We start from the raw sequence: 21,480 nt of genomic DNA on the forward strand, positions 1-21,480 counted from the left end.
AGTGTTATCAACATTCTTCTCATACTGAACTCAAAACATAGCACTGTACCAGCTACTAGGAAGACAATTAACTCTATCCCAGCTGAAACCAGGACAGGGGCCAAAAGGAGCTGCGCTTCAGTAACAGCTACTTGTGAAGCTACTCGAACCCCTTCACATGCTGCAAATATTTCTTTTTCAGTTGGAGTGTAATGGGCTTCAAATCCTCTATATCCCTGGCTCCAAACCCCTAGAGGTCGACCTCGAGTCTCTCCAGGCACTTTCTGCCAGAGGGTCCAGGTGGGGCCATGGTCCCTGGCTGAGGTGTAAAGCATGTTTTTCATATCTTGTCCTGCCCAGACTGGTCCAAGGGCTACTGCACGAACTATTTCCCATTTAATTTGTTCAAAGGCTTGTTGTTGCTCAGGGCCCAATCTAAAATCGTTCTTCTTCTGGGTCACTCAATAGAGAGAGCTTACGATCAGTCTATAACCTGGAATATGCATTCTCCAAAAGCCCACAACACCTAAGAAAGCTTGTGTTTCCTTTTTATTAGTCGGTGGGGACATAGCTGCTATTTTGTTGATCACATCCATAGGGATCTGACGACGCCTGTCTTGCCATTTTACTCCTAAGAACTGGATCTCCTGTGCAGGTCCCTTGACCTTACTTTGTATTATGGCAAAACCAGCCTTCAAAAGGATTTGGATTATTTTCTTCCCTTTCTCAAAAACTTCTTCTGCTGTGTTGCCCCATACGATGATGTCATCAATGTACTGCAGGTGTTGTGGAGCTTCACCTTTTTCCAGTGCAGCCTGGATCAGTCCATGGCAAATAGTGGGGCTGTGTTTCCACCCCTGGGGCAGTCGATTCCAGGTGTACTGGACACCCCTCCAAGTAAAGGCAAACTGTGGCCTGCACTCTGCTGCCAAAGGAATGGAGAAAAATGCATTAGCAATGTTAATTGTGGCATACCACTTGGCTGCCTTGGATTCCAGTTCATATTGAAGTTCTAACATATCTGGAACGGCAGCGCTCAGCGGGGGCGTGACTTCATTCAGCCCACGATAATCTACTGTTAGTCTCCATTCCCCATTAGATTTCCACACGGGCCATATGGGACTATTAAAGGGTGAATGAGTCTTGCTGATCACTTCTTGGCTCTCCAGTCAATAAATCAGCTCATGGATGGGAATCAGGGACTCTCGATTGGTGTGATATTGTTGCTGGTGCACCATTGTGGTAGCAATTGGCACCCGCTGTTCTTCAACCCTCAGCAACCCCACCACAAAAGGATCCTCTGAGAGACCAGGCAAGCTAGACAGCTGTTTAATATTCTCCATACTCAAGGCAGCTATACCAAAAGACCACTGGTACCCCTTTGAGGCCTTAAAATACCCTCTCCTGAGGTAGTCTATACCAAGGATGCACGGGGCCTCTGGACCAGTCACAATAGGGTATTTTTGCCATTCATTCCCAGTTAGGCTTACCTCAGCCTCCAACACAGACAGTTCTTGGGATCCTCCCATCACTCCAGAAACACAGATGGATTCTTCCCCTTTGAAATGTGATGGTATTAGGGTACACTGTGCACCAGTGTTCACTAGAGCTTTATACTCCCATGGGGCTGATGTGCCAGGCCATCGAACCCACACAGTCCAGTAAACCTGGTTGTCCCTTTCCTCTGCCTGGCCGAAGGCAGGGCCCCTCTATTCCTGGTCAAAGTCTTCATTACTTGATTTTTGTAACTGTAAAACAGAAGTCTCTTCATCAGGGTCAAAAGTACAATCAGCCCTTCTACTCTGCCCAACAGACACTGGAGCAGTAATTTTCCTGGATGGATGCCTTTTGGCTGTTTTTCCTTGCAAGTCCTGTACTGTATTGGATTTGAGTGGCAAGGTTTTGGTAGCAGGGGGGTTACAGGGGTGGCTTCTGTGAGAAGCTGCTGGAAGCTTCCCCTGTGTCTGACAGAGCCAATACCAGCCGGCTCTAAGACGGACGCACCGCCGGCCAAGGCCGAGCCAATCAGCGATAGTGGTAGCGCCTCTGGGATAACATATTTAAGAAGGAAAAAAGTTGCTGGGGCACACAGAAACGGCAGCCGGAGAGAGGAGTGAGAACATGTAAGAGAACCAACCCTGCAGACACCAAGGTCAGTGAAGAAGGAGGGGGAGGAGGTGCTCCAGGTGCCGGAGCAGAGATTCCCCTGCAGCCCATGGTGAAGACCATGGTGAGGCAGGCTGTCCCCCTGCAGCCCATGGAGGTCCACGGTGGAGCAGATATCCACCTGCAGCCCGGGGAGGACCCCACGCTGGAGCAGGGGGATGCCCGAAGGAGGCTGTGACCCCGTGGGAAGCCCGCGCTGGAGCAGGTTCCTGGCAAGACCTGCGGATGTGTGGAGAGAGGAGTTCACGGAGCAGGTTTTCTGGCAGGACTTGTGACCCCGCAGGGGACCCATGCTGGAGCAGTTTGTGAAGAACTGCAACCCGTGGGAAGGACCCACAACGGAGGAGTTTGTGGAGGACTCTCCTGTGGGAGGGACCCCACGCTGGAGCAGGGGAAGAGTGTGATGAATCCTGCCCCTGAGGAGGATGAAGCAGCAGAGATAACGTGTGATGAACTGACTGTAAACCCCATTCCCCGTCCCCCTGCGCCGCTGTGGAGGGGTAGGTAGAAAATCCGGGAGTGAAGTTGTGCCCGGGAGGGAAGGGAGGGGTGGAGGGAAGGTGTTCTGAGATTTGGTTTTATTTCTCATTACCCTACTGTGGTTGATTGGTAATAAATTGAGTTAATTTTCCCCAAGTTGAGTCTGTTTTGCCTGTGACAGCAATTGATGAGTGATCTCTCCTGTCCTTATCTCGACCCACGATCCCTTTGTTATATTTTCTCCCCCCTGTCCAGCTGAGGAGGGGGAGTGATAGAACGGCTTTGGTGGGCACCTGGCGTCCAGCCAGGGTCAACCCACCACAGCAGCACTGACAGCTTGTCTGTCTGATTTACGCAAAACACAGTGCCTCATTCATCTTGATTTTTCTCTATAATTTTTTTCTCAGTGAAGTAATTAGCAGAAATGCTTATTTCCATATAGTAGTGGTCAGATGACTTAAAAGAAAAAAGAAGGAAGAATTTCTCATTTTAAAAGCAAGAGATCAAGTACTGTTAGCAGAATATGCAGTAAATTCATCCCTAAATAATACAGTTTTGCAGTTAATATTGCCTCAAAAATTAGTTTGTTTATTCAGATTTATGATCTTGTCATATTTGTTTTCTTCCCTGAACACTTACCAAAGCTTACCAAAATTGAACTCCATGCTCTCAATATGCATTGAAATCAAGTAATTAACTGAAGATAGGTAAATGAAATTCTGAAAGTTTTTTTGTTAAAAAACAAGTTTATTTTGAAGATAATTTGTCCTATATAATGATTTGTAGCAAGGTTTGAGATTGTAGACATACCACAATAGCTGCTTGTGACATCCTGACAGCCACGACTTTTGATTGTAACATATGGATATGGATATTGGACTGCACTAATTTGACCTGAATATGGAATGTTCATAAGACTATATGTACAAATAACTCATGAAGTTTGTTCAGCAAATGAGTACATTTGAATTAATTTCAGAGCTTGTTGAAAAATAAAATATATTCTGAGTGGTATTTGCTCAGAGTCCTTGACTTTTGAACTTGATTCTTCCATTGATCCCAAAAGTTAGCTGGCCCTAGGTCACTCTGAAAGACAAATTTATTGCCTTCTCCTGTCTGAAGCAATCTTAGGAGTGAGGTGGAGTCTGTGTTCCTATTGTGAAGGATTACTGGGTTCACATCAGATTTCACTGATTTTTGTAAAGTTTAAGTATAAATCTAAGAGCTCAGTAGCACATTTTTAAAATCAGTCAATAAAACACTATACTGATTAACATTGGGGGGTTTTTTTAGTGAGCCGTGAGTTATTACCAGGAACATGGCTTGATCTGACAAGTGGTTGGAATTATTTTTTTTTTAGTTACTTTCTAGCTGAATTCTTCTAAGTCTGCTCTCATTAGCAGCATACAACACTTTTCAATAGGTATAATTTAATAGTATTTTGTTTGGTTGTGCTGTAGGCTATGTGTTCTTTGATGAGAACAGATTTGAAACTTCTTTACAGAGCTAATTGGTTTTCTTGATTATCTCACTGAAGCTAGCCAAAATAACCTTCCCACCAAGTGGAAGCCTGAAAGATTTTCTTTCAGAAATAATACTCTTTTCTTCCTGATAACTGTATATTGCTTCAAGTTGCCTGAATATTCCTTTTATTTTTTTCTTTTTGTGTTGTTTCCCTGAAGTGCAGCTGTCTTCTATTCAAAAGGAATATTTCTGGATTATAAATTGTTTGAAATGAGAAGTAAGCTAGTGTACATATGAAGTAAATACTTTAAACTGATTTTAGTATAAAAGGCATTTTAAAAATAGCTTAAACAAGTCTCACATAACGTTTATAAAGTAGGCAAGTATTATTATTTGATGCAGTACATTGAGACACGGGGAAAAGCGTAGAAAAGGATTTTTGAAAGCATTTATTAGCATAGGCCAGTTTCCACTGAAATTAATCATTGAGCTTGGTATATGTAGAATTAAGTCATTTGGGTAGTCCCATCATACATGACTGTAGCAGGATTATAACATAGGGTGAGTCCTGGAAAAAAAAACAGTTTATTGATTAATACCGTACCCTTGAAAAAGACAATCAGATACCCTCCCATGCACTTCTGTGGTACTGATGGCAACTTTTAAATTAAGTTTTCATTATAGTTTTCCTGTGTGATTTTATGTTACTTGTTTAATTCACTTTTTTAATTCACTTTTTTCAAGTTCTACATTGAAAGTCTTTCAAATTCATTGGCAAATGTGCTCATTCATATGCTTCTGTGCTGGTTTCGGTTGGGATAGAGTTAATTTTCTTCATAGTAGCTAGTATGGGGCTATGTTTTGGATTTGTGCTGAAAACAGTGTTGATAATGCAGATATGTTTTCGTTACTGCTGAGCAGTGCTTACACAGAGTCAAGGCCTTTCCTGCTCCTCACACCACTTTGCCAGTGAGTAGGTTGGAGGTGCACAAGAAGTTGGGAGGGGACACAGTTGGGACAGCTGACCCCAACTGACCAAAGGGATATTCCAGACCATATGACATCATGCTCAGCAATAAAACTGGGGGAAGAAGGAGGAAGGGGGGATGTTCGGAGTGATGGCATTTGTCTTCCCAAGTAACCGTTATGCGTGATGGAGCTCTGCTTTCCTGGAGATGGCTGAACACCTGCCTGCCGATGGGAAGCAGTGAATGAATTCTTGGTTTTGCTTTGCTTGTGTGCACAGCTTTTGCTTTGCCTATTAAACTGTATCTCAACCTACGAGTTTTCTCACTTTTACCCTTCTGATTCTCTCCCCCATTTCCACTGGGCAGGGGAGGAGTGAGTGAGCGGCTGTGTGGTGCTTAGTTGCCAGCTGGGGTTAAACCATGACAGCTTCCCTCAGAAACATCCACATGAATGTGTTGCTCAGAACAGGTTGAGATGAAAGTTGGTAAATATAGGAATGGGACAACTTGCCAGAGAAAATAGGACTTGATGACTCTGCAGTCCCTGGCTGGTTTGGTTTCTACAGACCTATAAGTACTAATTTCCTTTTCCTGTTTATAAATGCCAGTTATTCACTGAAAATAGTGATTTTGGTGATCTTTATTTGCTTTCAAGACTGTCAGAAGTATACAGGCATGGTCAAAAAAAACACTTAAATGAACATGTAACTTTAGGAGCCTGCTCACATGCTCAGATTGTGTCATAAATGTTAGCTGACATACAGTTACAGAGATTGCCAGTTGAGTAATATTGAAATATCCCAGAAAAGAGGTCACACCATATAGAATCATTTAGGTTGAAAAAGACCCTTAAGATCATTGAGTCCAACCATTAACCTAACACTACCATGTCCACCACTAAACCATGTCTCTAAGCTCCACGCCTACACATCTTTTAAATACTTCCAGGGATGGTGACTCAACCACTTCCCTGGGCAGCCTGTTCCAATGCTTGACAACCCTTTCAGTGAAGAAATTTTTCCTAATATCCAATCTAAACCTCCCCTGGCACAACTTGAGGCCATTTCCTCTCGTCCTATCACTTGCAACTTGGGAAAAGGACCGACATCCACCTCGCTACAACCTCCTTTCAGATAGTTGTAGAGAGCAAGAAGGTGTCCCCTCAGCCTCCTTTTCTCCAGACTAAACAACCCCAGTTCCCTCAGCCGCTCCTCATAAGACTTGGTCTCTAGACCCTTCACCAGCTTCGTTGCTCTTCTTTGGACATGTTCCAGCACCTCAATGTCTTTCTTGTAGTGAGGGACCCAAAACCAAACACAGTATTTGAGGTGCGGCCACACCAGTGCTGAGTACAAAGGGACGATCACTTCCCTGCTCCTGCTGGCCACACTATTTCTGATACAGGCCAGGATGCGATTGGCCTCCTTGGCCGCCTGGACACACAGCATATTGAGTCAGCTGTCAACCAACACCCCCAGGTCCTTTTCCATAGGGCAGCTTTCCAGCCACTCTTCCCCAAGCCTATAGCATTGTATGGGGTTGTTATGACCCACGCGCAGGACCCAGCACTTAGCCTTGTTGAATCTCATACATATTTCTACAGACAAAACAAATCTCTTTGTAGAGGATTTCAAGTTTTGGATTAATACTATTCCTACTTAAAAGATCCTTAGTAGTTGTGTGTATTTATACATGTTTGTACCTTCCAAGATAATCAAGTAATTTTTTGTCCATTAATCTCATTATTAACAATATATATTCTCTAATTTAAAACAAATATGAATCCTTTATTCACTTTTCTTTTAGTGAGGATGTCAAGGTTGCATAATTCAAAGCTTTCAAGATCACATATACTGCAAGCAAGTTATATAGAGAAAAATGTTTTTGATACAACATTGGAATGATAATTAAGGTCTTCTATCCAGTCTTTTTCACTATCTCAAAGTATCTAAAATTGAAGCACTCTCTACAAAATTTTAACAAGTTCTTAAGTATGCTATATAAATCTAATTTTTGGACTAAATGCTTGTATTCACTAACAGGCAAGCTGCTTTGTTCAACTCTCTATTGTAATTATGAATGAAATACGGGATGGTTATGGCCATACATAATATATACACATTTATAAAATCTATACAGTTAAGTGTTTATAAAGACATGCTCAGTGACAGAAAATAAATTTTTAACTCAAAATGCAATATTTTCATATGGATGTTATGGATATTCAGGAATTGTTCAAGATATAGGTACAAAAAACAGAATGAAAAAATATGAAGCAACGAACAACTTCAGACAAGACAATCTGAGTATTTTTAAGCTGTTTCTGCTTTAAGTACCACTTTATTTTAAGGTATGCGGGGAAAGAATTAATGTTGCTTTCAACCACCTGTATTTGCACTTTCTTTGCCACAAATGTGTTTTTTCTTTGCCAGCAATTTGTAATGACATGACTATACAATTCTTTGAGATTGTTAAAGTAATCCTTTCTTTCTATCCCATATTGTAATTTAAGGAGCTGTTGTTGATTACGTAAAGATCATCTTGGCATTGCCTTGCTTCATGGCATCCAAATATGGACTAAACTGGCACCTTCATATGGAAAAGTGCCCTTTCTCCAGATATATTGGGGCAGAAAAGTACTGAAACGGCCTTTTATTACTTAACTGATTATACACATTCTATGATACTTGTTTACAATTTTTTTTTTCTTTAGCTATTTTGCATTCTGAATGTCTCTCTTTCCAGGTTTCCATAGCAACTCTTGTACAGCTTGATCATTAGAAAGAAGTTCTCTTTAATTGATCTTCTAATGTATAGCTTAATAGTAACTGTTAAGCAGTGTTTTATTTCCAGATCATATTTAAGGTTCATATATTTGCATAAAAACATCTCATTAGCTCAAACCAATCATTATTAGTAATTTTCTTCCTATTTTCCCCGATCTTCTATAACAGACTTCATACCCTACTCTCGAACCAGTTAATATTGAAAGATTAGTTTTAAAATAATATCATCAGGCCAAAATGCATATAGGTCACACCATCATGCTAAGCTCCAGAAAATGTAATTAGCACATACAATCTTTTCTTATTTTCCCCTTTTCTTTTTTTTCTCTCTTGCATCCTTGACCTCTGTGTGTCTCTATAGAAACTCTAATAGCATTAACATTATGCTACAATTAAAAAGCTAGACAGCACAACAATGCTGCTTGACAAGATATTTTTACAATCCTTTTTGATGTCATTCTGTTGGGATTGAATATCCTTTGAACTCTTGCAAATTAAGTGGATGTTCAGTGGATGTATTCTAATATGGTATCTCTTTGTGTTATCTGTTAGGTCTCTTCTGCTGTTTGGAATGAAGGATTGGTTTCCATTTATCCTAGCACCTATAATTTTGTTAAACAGTAATTATTCATGCATAACATGGATTTCAGAATTAGGTTTAAAAACTGGATTTACTATCACTTTTCAATACGTTAAATGTATGTTTTAAACAAATTGTATAAAGTCTATGTAAGCTAAGCTGATAAAAAAGCATGAGCTTTTGTTTCCTGAACTATTATCATCAACTAACATCAGAGTTTACCCATAAACATGAACCCAGCCCCCAGCATACTGGTAGTGTAATATCATTACTGGTTGTTGTCATGTCCCAATTTCTCAGGATGACGACTCAGGTTCGCCGATTCCCAGTTCAGGATTAAGGTGAAATGACACCAGGGATCCCTTAACGCACAAAACAACTTTTATTCACTCACAACAAGAATTGGCATGAAACCATATCAGCAAACCATATAACACATGCTAACCATACATCACCAAACATATATGACAAGCCTTGCTTATTTGGGGATCGGTTCAGGGAAGAAAATAAGGAGACCCCTCCCATTGAGTCACGAGGTTCAGAGTGGACCCCCTTGCTTTCTAGACTCCTTCTCAGAGAGGAGCTTAGGGGCAGTGTAGTGGTTTTGCTGGCAAGGTTTTGGTAGCGGGGGGGGTTATAGGGGTGGCTTCTGTAAGAAGTTGCTGGAAGCTTCCCCTGTGTTCGAGAGAGAGCCAATACCAGCCGGCTCTAAGATGGACCTGCCGCCGGCCAAGGCCGAGCCAATCAGCGATAGCGGTAACGCCTCTGTGATAACATTTTTAAGAAGGAAAAAAAGTTGGGACAGGCAGATTCGGCAGCCGGAGAGAGGAGTGAGAACATGTAAGAGAAACAACTCTGCGGACACCAAGGTCAGTGCAGAAGGAGGGGGAGGAGATGCTCCAGGCGCCGGAGCAGAGATTCCCCTGCGGCCCGTGGTGAAGACCATGGTGAGGCAGGCTGTCCCCCTGCAGTCCATGGAGGTCCACGGTGGAGCAGATATCCACCTGTAGCCCGTGGAGGACCCCACGCCGGAGCAGGTGGGTTTCCCGAAGGAGGCTGTGACCCCGTGGGAACCCTGCGCTGGAGCAGGCTCCTGGCAGGACCTGCGGATCTGTGGAGAGAGGAGCCCACGGAGCAGGTTTTCTGGCAGGACTTGTGACCCCACGGGGGACCCACGCTGGAGCAGTGTGCTCCTGAAGGACTGCACACCGTGGAAAGGACCCATGCTGGAGCAGTTCGTGAAGAACTGCAGCCCGTGGGAAGGGCCCACGTTGGAGAAGTTCGTGGAGGACTGTCTCCCGTGGGAGGGACCCCACGTTGGAGCAGGGAAGAGTGTGATGAGTCCTCCCCCTGAGGAGGATGAGGCGGCAGAAAACAACGTGTGATGAACTGACCGTAAACCCCATTCCCCGTCCCCCTGTGCCGCTGGGGGGGGTTGGTAGAGAAGCCGGGAGTGAAGTTGTGCCCGGGAAGAAGGGAGGGGTGGAGGGAAGGTGTTCTGAGATTTGCTTTTATTTCTCATTACCCTACTCTGGTTGATTTGTAATAAAGTGAGTTAATTTCCCCAAGTTTAGTCTGTTTTGCCCGTGACGGTAAGTGATGAGTGATATCTCTCCTGTCCTTATCTCGACCCACAAGCTCTTTGTTATATTTTCTCTCCCCTGTCCAGCTGAGGAGGGGGAGTGATAGAACGGCTTTGGTGGGCACCTGGCAACCAGCCAGGGTCAACCCATCACAGGCAGCTAGATCCACTCCTAGTCCCAGACTTGGTCAGCGGTTTTATGTCTAAAGGGATGAGGTGTAGAGATTATGGAAAAAAGAGAGAGAGAGACAGAGAGAGAAAAGAGAAAAGAGAAAGATTTCACCAGTCCTGGGTCCAGCGTTGGTCCAGCCAGCCTAGGGGTCCAGTTCCGGAGGGCATGTGCACGTGGGGATTCAGTTTGTGTCCTCCTATCATCTCCTTGCCCCTCCTTTTGGGGGGGCACTCAAACTCATTAGGCTAATTAGATGTCGTGGCAGTTTGTGCTTCCAGAACTTTCGGGAAATGGGTCGGTGGGCTTGGGGGTTGTTTGGGGAGTAACTTCTCCCTCCCTGCAGGTATGACCGTTCTTTGACCTTTGGCCATATATGGTGAGCTGCCCTGCTCAGAACACTGAAGGGTTGGTTGTTCGCCATTATGCAGAACTTGCCCCACCACAATGCTTGAGACATTAACTCTTTCAGTCTCTCACAGTTGTATCATATTGTGTATTCTCTAGTCATGTTATACAGGCATAACAACAGAAAAGGGGTAGAGACTGAAAAGTTCTGCATAAATTAAAAGCATGTTGTCTAGAAAAAGCATCAAAGCTCTTAATGGGGTAAAAAGAAGGCCATTATTATAGCATTATTTTTCCCTTCCATAACCAGGTTAGTGTACAGTTACGAGGTACAAGTTGTCTATTTTCAGTTAGAAAGAAATCTAATTAATTTTCCTTTAAATCTCTCTGTATTTTTAAGTACAGTAAGACTGATAAGAATCATCAATAGTGCAAGATCCCTTTCCTCTGAAAGAACCAAACAAAAAAAACGCACAAGCATATGAATGTTTATTATCTAGAGTTGCAACTGAACTACCTTCGCGGGAGGGGAAAGCCAGGAAGGAATTGTGACGGTCTGACAAATTCAGTGTCTCAAACATCCGTTAAAGAGCTTTGCTGGAGAAAACGGCCTCTGTAAAAATGCTGGAGTTTTGTGAACAGGACAATGTGGCCAGAGGAGAGGGCCCCACGGAGGGTGGGAACGCACTTCTCCAAAGCCCCAATTCCTTATCTTAAGTGACCAGGAGAAGGAACACAATTTATGCCTTCCTGGAGGAAGAAGGCCCCACGGAAGTTGGGACTGTGCTTCTATCTTAAGCGGTCATGCCAGCAGGAAAAGAGTGGCAACTCCACAATGAACCCCCCCCCTCAAAGCTCACTGACCGATTCCAGTGAACCCCAGGTGTGGGAACTGCGCATGTTGAGATCATCAACTAACACACTATAAAAGAAGAGAGAACGAGTCCTCAGTGCGCGCCCTCTGGAACTGGATCTCTACGCTGGCTGGACCAACGCTGGACCCAGGACTGGTGAAACCCTTCTCTTCTCTCTTTCTTTCTTTCTTTCTTTCTCTCTTTCTCTCTCTCCCTCTTTTCCTTCTCTCTTTTCCACAGTCCCTACACCTCATCCTTTTAAACATAAACCGTTGACCAAGTCTGAGACTAGGAGTGGATCTAGCTGCCCCTGAGCTCCTCTTTGAGAAGGAGTCCAGAAAGCAAGGGGGTCCACTCTGAACCTCGTGACTCAACGGGAGGGCTCTCCTTCTGACACAGTTTCATGTTCCTTTTTCCATTTCATTTTTCTATACTTCCCTTCTCTTCTCAAACAGCGGCTTAATGACATGTTGCAAGGTTCATATTGATAAGTTCACGTGTACTTGGGCAAGGTTAGCTAGGTTGAATAAATGTTGATTGTTGTTTGAACTCCCCTGGTGTCGTTTCACCTTAATTCTGACAAAGGAAATCCACGAACCTGAGTCGCTCCAACTTTGGGACGCAACAGGAATAAACACAGAATTCCTAAGGAATGTCACAGAGGGAAATGTTGTGGAGTTGTTTGACACTAACAGGTTCCAACAAGTCAAGAAGCATCAACTGGGATTAAAGTAGATAATAAAGGAACCAAGCAACCCAGTGACATTTAGATTTATGAACCAAGAACAGGAGGCATGTAGTTAAGCTGCAAGCAGATTTCTTTGCTTAAGAAAAAGATGGAGGGATTGAAACAGGAGCTGCAATTGCTGATAGAAAGTAGTAAAGCCAAGTTAGGTTCTGGTGACTACTGTTTCACTTTGCTGTGCCATCAGAGACATGACAAGTCCAGATAACAGAGAGGATAGCTGTGAAAAAGGCTGAAAGAAAATGGGAGAATGTGGAAGCTAAGAGCAGTATGACAAACTTAAGGGGAATGGAGAGGAAGATGTTTAATTTATACACCTGCAATAGGTATTTTGCTGTTGAGAAGGATGAGAAACAGGTTTAGATAGTGATTAATTTATGCAGTATACTAGAAAGTAGCAGCTCAGAAAAATACACTAGCTCTATGATGATATATTTTTATTATGTACAAAAGATATCTGCTAACAGGATATTATTGACCATTCAAAAAATAAGGTTTATATTGCCTTCCCTTGGTCCTGGTTTGTGCACCTGCATTAGGATACAGTTTTCAACTGGAGAGCTCAGACTGTGTTTTTTCCTCCCTGAACCATTTGCCTATTTGCACAGAAGATAGAAATTTTAATTTCTTCTCGTTGTTCTATGTGATATCTTGTGCTTTTCCAGTGCACAATTCGTTCTCTGCATTGAAGACAGACTTACTAACTCAGACTTTCTCCAACAGTCATCAGTTTAAGTGCATCACAAACTTTACTGGCTTAATTTGTCAGGTGAAAGGCTATTATTTCCATTTTATAAATGCCAAGCTAGGGCCTAAGGAATTATTTTCTCAGGCAGATTTCTATTTCCAGAGAGCTGAATAAAGATTAGGTTCAAGCACATTGACTTGATTTCAAGCTCTGAAAGAGTAATCTATACTGTGCACAGATTTTTTTTCTGTCCATTTCCTCTTGCATTGCACCTTCTGTTTCACCTGCTCCAATCCCTCTTCCAGTTTTTTCTCTATTTTAGCACTGTCTCTTCACTCCAGTCTCATTTGCTTTATATAATCTGCCCCATTCAGCATTTCTCAGACTTCAGATCTCACTTAAAATCTCCTTCCTCACTGAGTTTTCTCCTAACCTAGTTTCACCGTTTAAGCACCCCATTGCCTGCCAAGGATTCATGAGGACTGCTGGATATCCTTTGTTCCCTTCCTTGGGTCGCTCTTTGGGCTGTGGCATGGGAGAAAACACTGCACAGCATACCCAGCAATTGCAAGGCAAATGAGCTGTGGTTGAAAGATTACAAGACTGTGTGAGGTTCCTTGCAAAGTGGGGAAACCTCACAGAAGGGTGGAGCAGGCTGGCTTCAGGCTTCCTATTTATCTTGTAGTTAAGGAACACCATGACTAGGGGCACTTCCAGAAGAAGGGTGTGCAAAAAAGAAGCAAGGCAGCTAAAGTGGCAGCTGGTATGTAGGGGTTCATAGTGGTCCCAGAGGCCCTGCTAGGAGGAGATACCCAGGTGTGAAGTGGAGATCAGGTCTTGTGGCATGTCCCATCCTGGCTGGTGCAGCCACTTCTGGTACTGTACAACTCCTGAAGGTGGATGCTTCTGTGCAGGTCATGGTCTGTAGGGAATGCCTCAGGTTGGGGCCAGGAGTGATGGCAGCAGCTTCCTGTGACAGGCGAGTGCTGATAGTTGTGGCAGTGCAAGTCAGGAACTGCAATAAGAGGTGAACAGGCTTCAATGCATCCAGAGGGGATCAGAGGTGATGAATGTGAGGTCAACAGGAGGGACGCTGCAGAGACCATAGCTTAAGGCCCCCCAAGGACAAAAAGGAAGGCATGAGTGAGGTAAAGCAGGAGCTCTCAAGGAGGATGCTACTTCTGGCAGCAAGAGCAAGGTTCCACATCCATGAGCACCTGGTCACCTAGAAAACAAGTTTAGGGATGTGGCATCAAGAAGGACAAACACATTCTCCTGGGGCAAATCCAGGTGGACTGCTCAGTGTACTGGGTTGGGATCAGAGCTGGAAAGAGGAAGCAAAAAGTCATAGCTTTTGATGAGTCTTGTGTGGGCACAGGCACTCATCTGCCAGTCTGAATTACCCTCCATAGGGGTGCCAACCAAAATGGCTGGGAGATTCATACTGTGTGGACTGTGGAGGAATGGAAATAGCTACCAAGTTATCAACTACTTGTAATTATTTACTAACAGCAATAGACAACTGGAGACAACTAGAGAAAAGGGAATATAATATTAAGAATCTAAAAGCTATTCTTCAGTAATATAACTACAATTCCTGCAATAAATACTAAAGGAAAGGCACATTTTTATATGTGTTTGGGAACAATAGCATGGATTAGTAAAGATGAGGTCTCAGCTATTTGTTGATAGAATTGCAAAGTTAGTGCATGAAAGCAATACAAAAAGTTTTAAGTAAATCATCAAATTAACTACACTTTGTTCCAGCATAATTTGTCTGTAAAGCCTGTCTAAACTGCTCCCAGTAAACTGTTGCATAGCAAGAATGATCTAGTAATTATATAGAGCCAGAACAGTCTTGTTTGTCTTTCTTGCCAATTTCTTCTCAATTCAGCAAGAGAAGAACTGTGTTTTAGTGAAAAGTTGGTACTCCTGGATAGCTCTGATGCCAGGCTCTGCTTTCTCAACAATATATGTTCTGGAGTCCCAGCCTCTGGGTTGGAAACTGTAAGCCACATAGCCAGTTTATACACACATTAAAAAGTCTTACAACAGAAGGTAGGAGGCAACTTCAGTGGAGGGTGTTTGTAGTTTCTGCTTCTCTTCAGATGCTTATTTTCAGAATCTTCTCATCACTGGTCCTTCCTGGGAAAAGTCTTTGGGCATCCTACTTCCTTGCAACTCAGTGGCATTGCAACTTTGCTGTCTTAGTCTCTCTACTTGCCAGAGTTTTGCAATGTATATATCCACATGAACAAACTAAAGGGAGCTAATAGTTGGCATCCACTTTAGCATGACATACCCAGCTAGGGGGCAAGAAGAGGATTTCTGTATATGGATGTGAGCTATGCCATACCATTCAGCCTGAGGCTGAAGAATGGGTCTGCTTTATTTATTAATAGAGATGTAGCTGAGTAGGTGTAACATGAGTCTGTTACAAAATTAACACACCTTGATGCTATATATTTTGAGGGACATGGCACAGATATCAGTGTGTGACTCTCAGTCATCTGGGAGGTTACTCCTTGCTGTATCATTCTGCTGACTCTGAACTTGCAGGGTATTTTCCTGAAGTGTAGGAATAAGAGAAAGGAGTTACAGAAGCAAGTGAGGGATATTTCCACAAAAGTTTGAGGGAGGACCTTTATGAAGTCTTGTACTTGCTGGACTAATAACTAACCAACCACAAACTGTGTGGCAGCAATACTTCCAATAGCAACAAATTTCCTTAGTGCACCATTGCACAAATGGGAGAATGCATATAATAATCTAATTAAGTGAAAATATTCATCCAAGGAGAGACCTGATCTAGTGACTTTCTCAGCTTCCTACAGGACCTACAGCTTTCCATCTCCTGTTTCTCAGAATAAAATTTTAATAATTGTGTTTTGATATTAAGATAGACTGTAATGATGTTGAAGTTCCTCCAGCCTTCCTTCTGAAACTCAGAAAAGGGTGCAAAACTGAAGAGCCAGAAAAAGCACAGTCGCTGTCAGATAGGAGAGGAAAGACAAAGGATCACATCCAAACCATAAAAGTTATACAAAGTGTTTTATAGTGTATCAAAACACACCAACCATTGCAAAGCTTAATAATGAGAAGAGGTAATTTACCTAATACTCATTTTTATACTCTTCCTTCACTATCATGATACATTTTAGGTGCACATAGTTAATTTCATTCAAATTATTGTCGAAAACAACGTATCAATAAAAGAAATAAATGTCTTAGTTACAAAAAAAATATGTAAATTCCTGATTATCTTGAGTGAGAACAAAATAACATGCTTCAAAGAAAAGAAAGAAACCCCAAATTAATAGAAAAAAAGGAAAAATAAATATATTGAGAAGTAATTTTAAGAGCTGAAGAATATCAAAAGGGAAAAAACAAGAAAGAAGTGTAGTTAGAAGCTTAAAAAAGTATCATAATTATAAATTCTAATTTAGAGTATAATATAACATTTCTGAAAGACTGAATGAGAACAAAAATGAGAATAAAAGGAGCAGGATGGTGGGAAAGAGTCAATGATCACATTAAATGCCACAGTGAGAATTTCAAAACGAGCACAGATGAATCAGAAGTCTGAAGTGAACAAAAGAAAGGCGAGAGATGTCAATGAAAGCAAGGCTAAAATTACATTGCTTGTAAGGTTTTGGACAAACTGATACTGCTTAAGGGAACAGTTTAGAAGACCACTATATTCAAAAGCCAAAACTGATAATACCTTATGCATTCAATGCATATTTTAAACACCACAGTAAATATCCTGTATGTTGTGCAAGAAAAGTATGTGAAATACCGGTTTATACACTTTATTTCTTCAGAAAACCAAAGATAGTTTGTGGTGAAAGCAATTTGTACAACCACAGATTTTAAAGTCAGAAAAGAGTATTAGATTATATGCTCGTAGCTCTTGTGAAACTCAAGCTACAAAATGGCTCATCTTCAGCCTTGTGTTTAGTCTGATAACTCATAAAGTCATCATGTAGCCTGGTAGGGTTGAATTTGCAGACTACTGGAATATTGCAATAGTCAATAGTTTGAATAATTATTTAGTAATTATCTAATTAGGCATGTTATTGCCTGGAGAGCCTTAAATAAAGGTATTTACCAGTTAGACTGAAAACTGTTGCATCACCTCCTTTACAAAATCTTTTGAGAGAATTAAATTTAGAACTATGCCTTAACTCAGCCTGCCTTATAGACATCTGATTTATCAGAAAACATGCTAGTACAGACTATCCTTGGGCTTTAGTTATTACTGGTCGTACAGAGATCAATTCACCCCACCAGGAGCACAGTTCAGACAGAAGAAAAAGGGTAGACTGTCAAAAAGTTTTTTTGCAAATACAGTGAAATCTTAAGAGGGTAATGCTTAAGTAATGCAATGAATCTAAACTGACTTGAAGGATTTTACATAATTCTAGGCAGTCCAAGATCAATAATATGGAGATGCTTTTAAATTCTGTCAGGATTAAATTGAATAGAATCCAAAACAAAGATATCTCACTGAGAGTGTTCAGTTAAAGCCTTCAGAGTTGAACTTTTGTCTAAACTAAGCTATTATTTTTCTTGCTGGCTGAAAGCATTGTGAAAAGCACCTAAAAGATCATATACTTTGCAGAAGCAGATAGCTAATTAGAATTAATTATCATAATCAAGAACAATTAATGCAGCAAGTCAAAACAACAGATAAGTAGTATTAATTTTTCCCTGAATTAGCTGTGTAATCAAAAGCTTTGTAAGTCGTTCACAGAATATGGTAAGGATAAAAGCTGAATTTATGTAAGTTTAAAAAACATTCATTTTCTATGTAAAAAATGTATGCCAAAGTCGGACTCCTAATATCAGTAAGCAATCAATCAGGTTTGTTCAGCATTGAGGTGCTAAAGGTCTATTGCTGTTAAACTGTAAGTGAAACATAAATATATGTATAATATAAATCCTTAATGTCATTCAAAATACTAATGTGGCATTGAGTCTCATCTAGCAAAGTTTTTGACTGACAGCTCAAGCCAGAGTTACCAATCTGAAACAAGAGAAGAAAGAAAATCTAGACTGATGGAGCAATCTTGCTCCTATTCACGTCAATGAAACACTCTCATTCAAGCATGATCAGGCTCCTTTTGTGCTATATACTAAGTAAATAGGACTCTCCATCTTTGTCCAAGGGGGCTTACCTGAGGAGAAGGTGAAATTTAAAATATCTCTCAGTTGTTAGACTTAAGTAGATGATCAATATAGTCATTATGATTGTGGTTATATTATCAGAAAAAGGGATTTTAGGATCAATTAAGTAAGTGTCTAAAACCTGAGGATCTTTATTTTTTCCTGAAACTTTTCAAAATTGCAAACTGGGTTGCATTTTCTTGTATTTGAAATCTTTCACTACTTATTTTACTGATATCTTTATTGCTTACTACTACTCATTATGAAATGGATAAAAACTATTTTTTTTATTCAAATATTTCCTAGGATCTGTGTAAACAAACTCTTTCTAATTAAGCATGATTTTCTGATTTTTGGAACAGCGTCATATTTCTTTCCCATAGAAAACTAGCTCTAAGCAGGTGTGCATTCTTACAAAAACTTCTTATTTTATAAAGAAAAGATTGATTTAGCGGGATGCAAATATGTATCTAGGGATGGAAAGAAATAAGAATGTAGGCAGGTTATAATTACCTGTATCTAAAACCAGGATATGAGGAAATTTTCTCCTTTCTGCCTTCTAACATTAGAAAAAAATTGCAGTTCATCCTCCCCTCTTAGAAACTCATTAGCAACCTTCCTGATAAACATAAAGCCCTCTTCAGTGTTTCTTATGTTTTTAGTTCTGCTTTGGGCATACACAGAACAGTGCCAATCTGTACATCTATTTCTTATTTAAACTAACCAGAACTAAAAAAGAAAGCACTACACGCCCTGATTAATCTGACCCAGGCTCAACAGGGGGTTTAGTTCAGAGTTAACCCCCAACTTTACAGGCAATTTCTCAGTCTTCTCATTCCTACCTCCTCAGCAGTCATCATAACTTGCCATAACAAACTAGAGCCTTTGCATAAACAGGGTTAGGAGTGGAGGGCTAAATGCAGCAAGTAGATCCAAACCTGCAAATAAATTATTGGGCCATGTCTATTCTCCACTCTTAAAATAATGAAATAATCCTACAGGAAGTTAAATCTCTTCTCTCAGCCAAGTGTACTTGCAGTTCAACTCTTTTTTTCCTGCAATTTTTTTGCCACCTAAATGTTTCATAACCCTTTTTCAGCAGCATTAGAACTGCAGCAGGAAGAGGTGAAGGGTTACAGTTGTGCCTTCCTACCCTACCCTGTATGTAGGTGGAAGACAAGAGAGATTTGGGTCTAACTAGGCTGAGGAATTTGAATGTAAATCACCACTCTGTGAGCAAATAAATGTATTGACAAGTAAGCTATGATGGCTGAGGTTGGATGGTAACTTTACTAGGGAAATGAAAGTGCATACCTACATCCCTAAGTTAGATATCTAAGCTACTGAGAAGAATGTGTTTTAGGAACTCCCTTTGGTTGGTACTTTTCTAATAAACAGACAGCTCCCTTTCCACGCTGAGTTCTATGAAATTACAATTTTTAATTGAATTCCTTTCTCACAAACTGCATAACAAGTATGAAAGTCCATCTTTGATGTTTGTACTTTCATCATCAAGGCCAGGCACTGAGAAGTGAGACACTGAGGTATGTATTTCTGTTATTGGACCCAGCATGTACTGCCTCCATGCACATAGCAGCTCTGCTCTATACTTACTTTAGAATAGCTACCTGTCTGCTCAAGGAGGTATACAGATTTTTACATTAGGTGTAATGATGGCTGGGTTCACAAATGAGCAAAAAGCTGAATTTTTACTGTCCAGCACCCGGAATTGCTGTCAGATTTTTCAAAGCTATAACACATTGAAAGTCTTCTAGCTGGACTTTCAGGAATGCTCAGCAAACAAAGTGGTTCTTTACTTCAGACGCAGTGTGCAACATGGGCTTCTTTCAAGATTTGGTTCCATGCATAAATAGCGGGACCTCAAACATTGCCCATTTAAAGGGAAAGTGGGTCGTCATCCACACATGCTGAAGTTAAGAAGAATTTGGGCTTCACTGCAATTTTGTCACTGCAGTGATGGTGAGATCTTAAAAATAACTGACATTCCAGCACAAAAAGTGAAGTTCTCTTTCAAATCTGTATTGGATTTGTGTGGCAAGGTTTTGGTAGCAGGGAGGCTACAGGGGTGGCTTCTGTGAGAAGATGCTAGAAGCTTCCCCTATGTCCGATAGAGCCAGTGCCAGCTGGCTCCAAGACGGACCTGCTGCTGGCCAAGGGTGAGCCAATCAGCGACAGTGGTAGTGCCTCTGGGATAACAGATTTAAGAAGGGGAAAAAAAATGCTGCACAACAGCAGCCAGAAGAGAGGAGTGAGAATATGTGAGAGAAACAGCCCTGCAGACACCAAGGTCAGTGAAGAAGGAGGAGGAGGAGGAGGTGCTCCAGGTGCCGGAGCAGAGATTCCCCTGCAGCCCATGGCGAAGACCATGGTGAGGCAGGCTGTCCCCCTGCAGCCCAGGGAGGTCTACGGTGGAGCAGATATCCACCTGCAGCCCGGGGAGGACCCCACGCCGGAGCAGGGGGGATGCTCCCTGTGGTGAGCCCACGCTGGAGCAGGCTCCTGGCAGGACCTGTGGACCCATGGAGAGAGTGACAGTAATTGGTGAGTGATCTCCCTGTCCTTATCTCGACCCACAAGCCTTTCATTATATTTTCTCCCCCTGTCCAGCTGAGGAGGGAGAGTGATAGAGCAGCTTGGTGGGCACCTGGCATCTAGCCAAGGTCAACCCACCACAAAATCCAATTTGGAAACAGAGATGTGGAGCTTCTGAGTATCTGGAAAGAGGTCTTCAGACCTCTCTCTAATGATTTAATTTTAAATTCATAAAATTCCATAAAATTAATAAAATTAATAAATTTAAATTCTTAAGATGCATTTGGTATAAAAAGCCAAATCATACTATTTTAAGTATATTTATTTTTGTACTTTGAGCCTGATTCTTAGGTGATATAGAGTATTATACTGATTTACCCATGATACCAGCTTAGACTGGCTAATACCTTTTGCTCGAAGTCCTTTAAAGTCTACACAAAACCTCTGAAGAGTGGAGCACTAGGCAATGAGTGCTTCCCATGTACACACAGTAGTGCTAAGAATCTTCTTTCAGGTGGGAGCCAGGCTTTCTTCTAAACCAGGCAACTCTTGCACTGTGTATAAAAAGAGAGTGTAAAAGCATTAAACACTGAAATTACAGCAGCTGACCTTATGATAGACTCAATTTTCCCAAGCTTTATTTTAAGTAAACTGGTTTGCTTATCTGTAAATTAATATCAGTCAGATTTAAGAAAGTCTTAATCTCCAGATTTTATATTTTCATGCACCCTTAACTGAAAAAGACATTTTAACTGCTTTGTAAAATTTATCATTTAGTTAAAATCTATTGTAAACTCAAGGAACTTGAATACTTCAGGAATATTTCAAGTGATTAAGTTGTCATTAGGAAAGTATTAATAATTATTGTTTATAACTGTTATAACTACAGTCAAAGACAGTTCAGCAGCTCAGGTCACTCTCAGGTAGTCCCAGAGGGATTCAGGGCAGC

This window comes from Aquila chrysaetos, chromosome W (assembly GCF_900496995.4).
Source record: "Aquila chrysaetos chrysaetos chromosome W, bAquChr1.4, whole genome shotgun sequence".
Lineage (NCBI taxonomy): Eukaryota > Metazoa > Chordata > Aves > Accipitriformes > Accipitridae > Aquila > Aquila chrysaetos.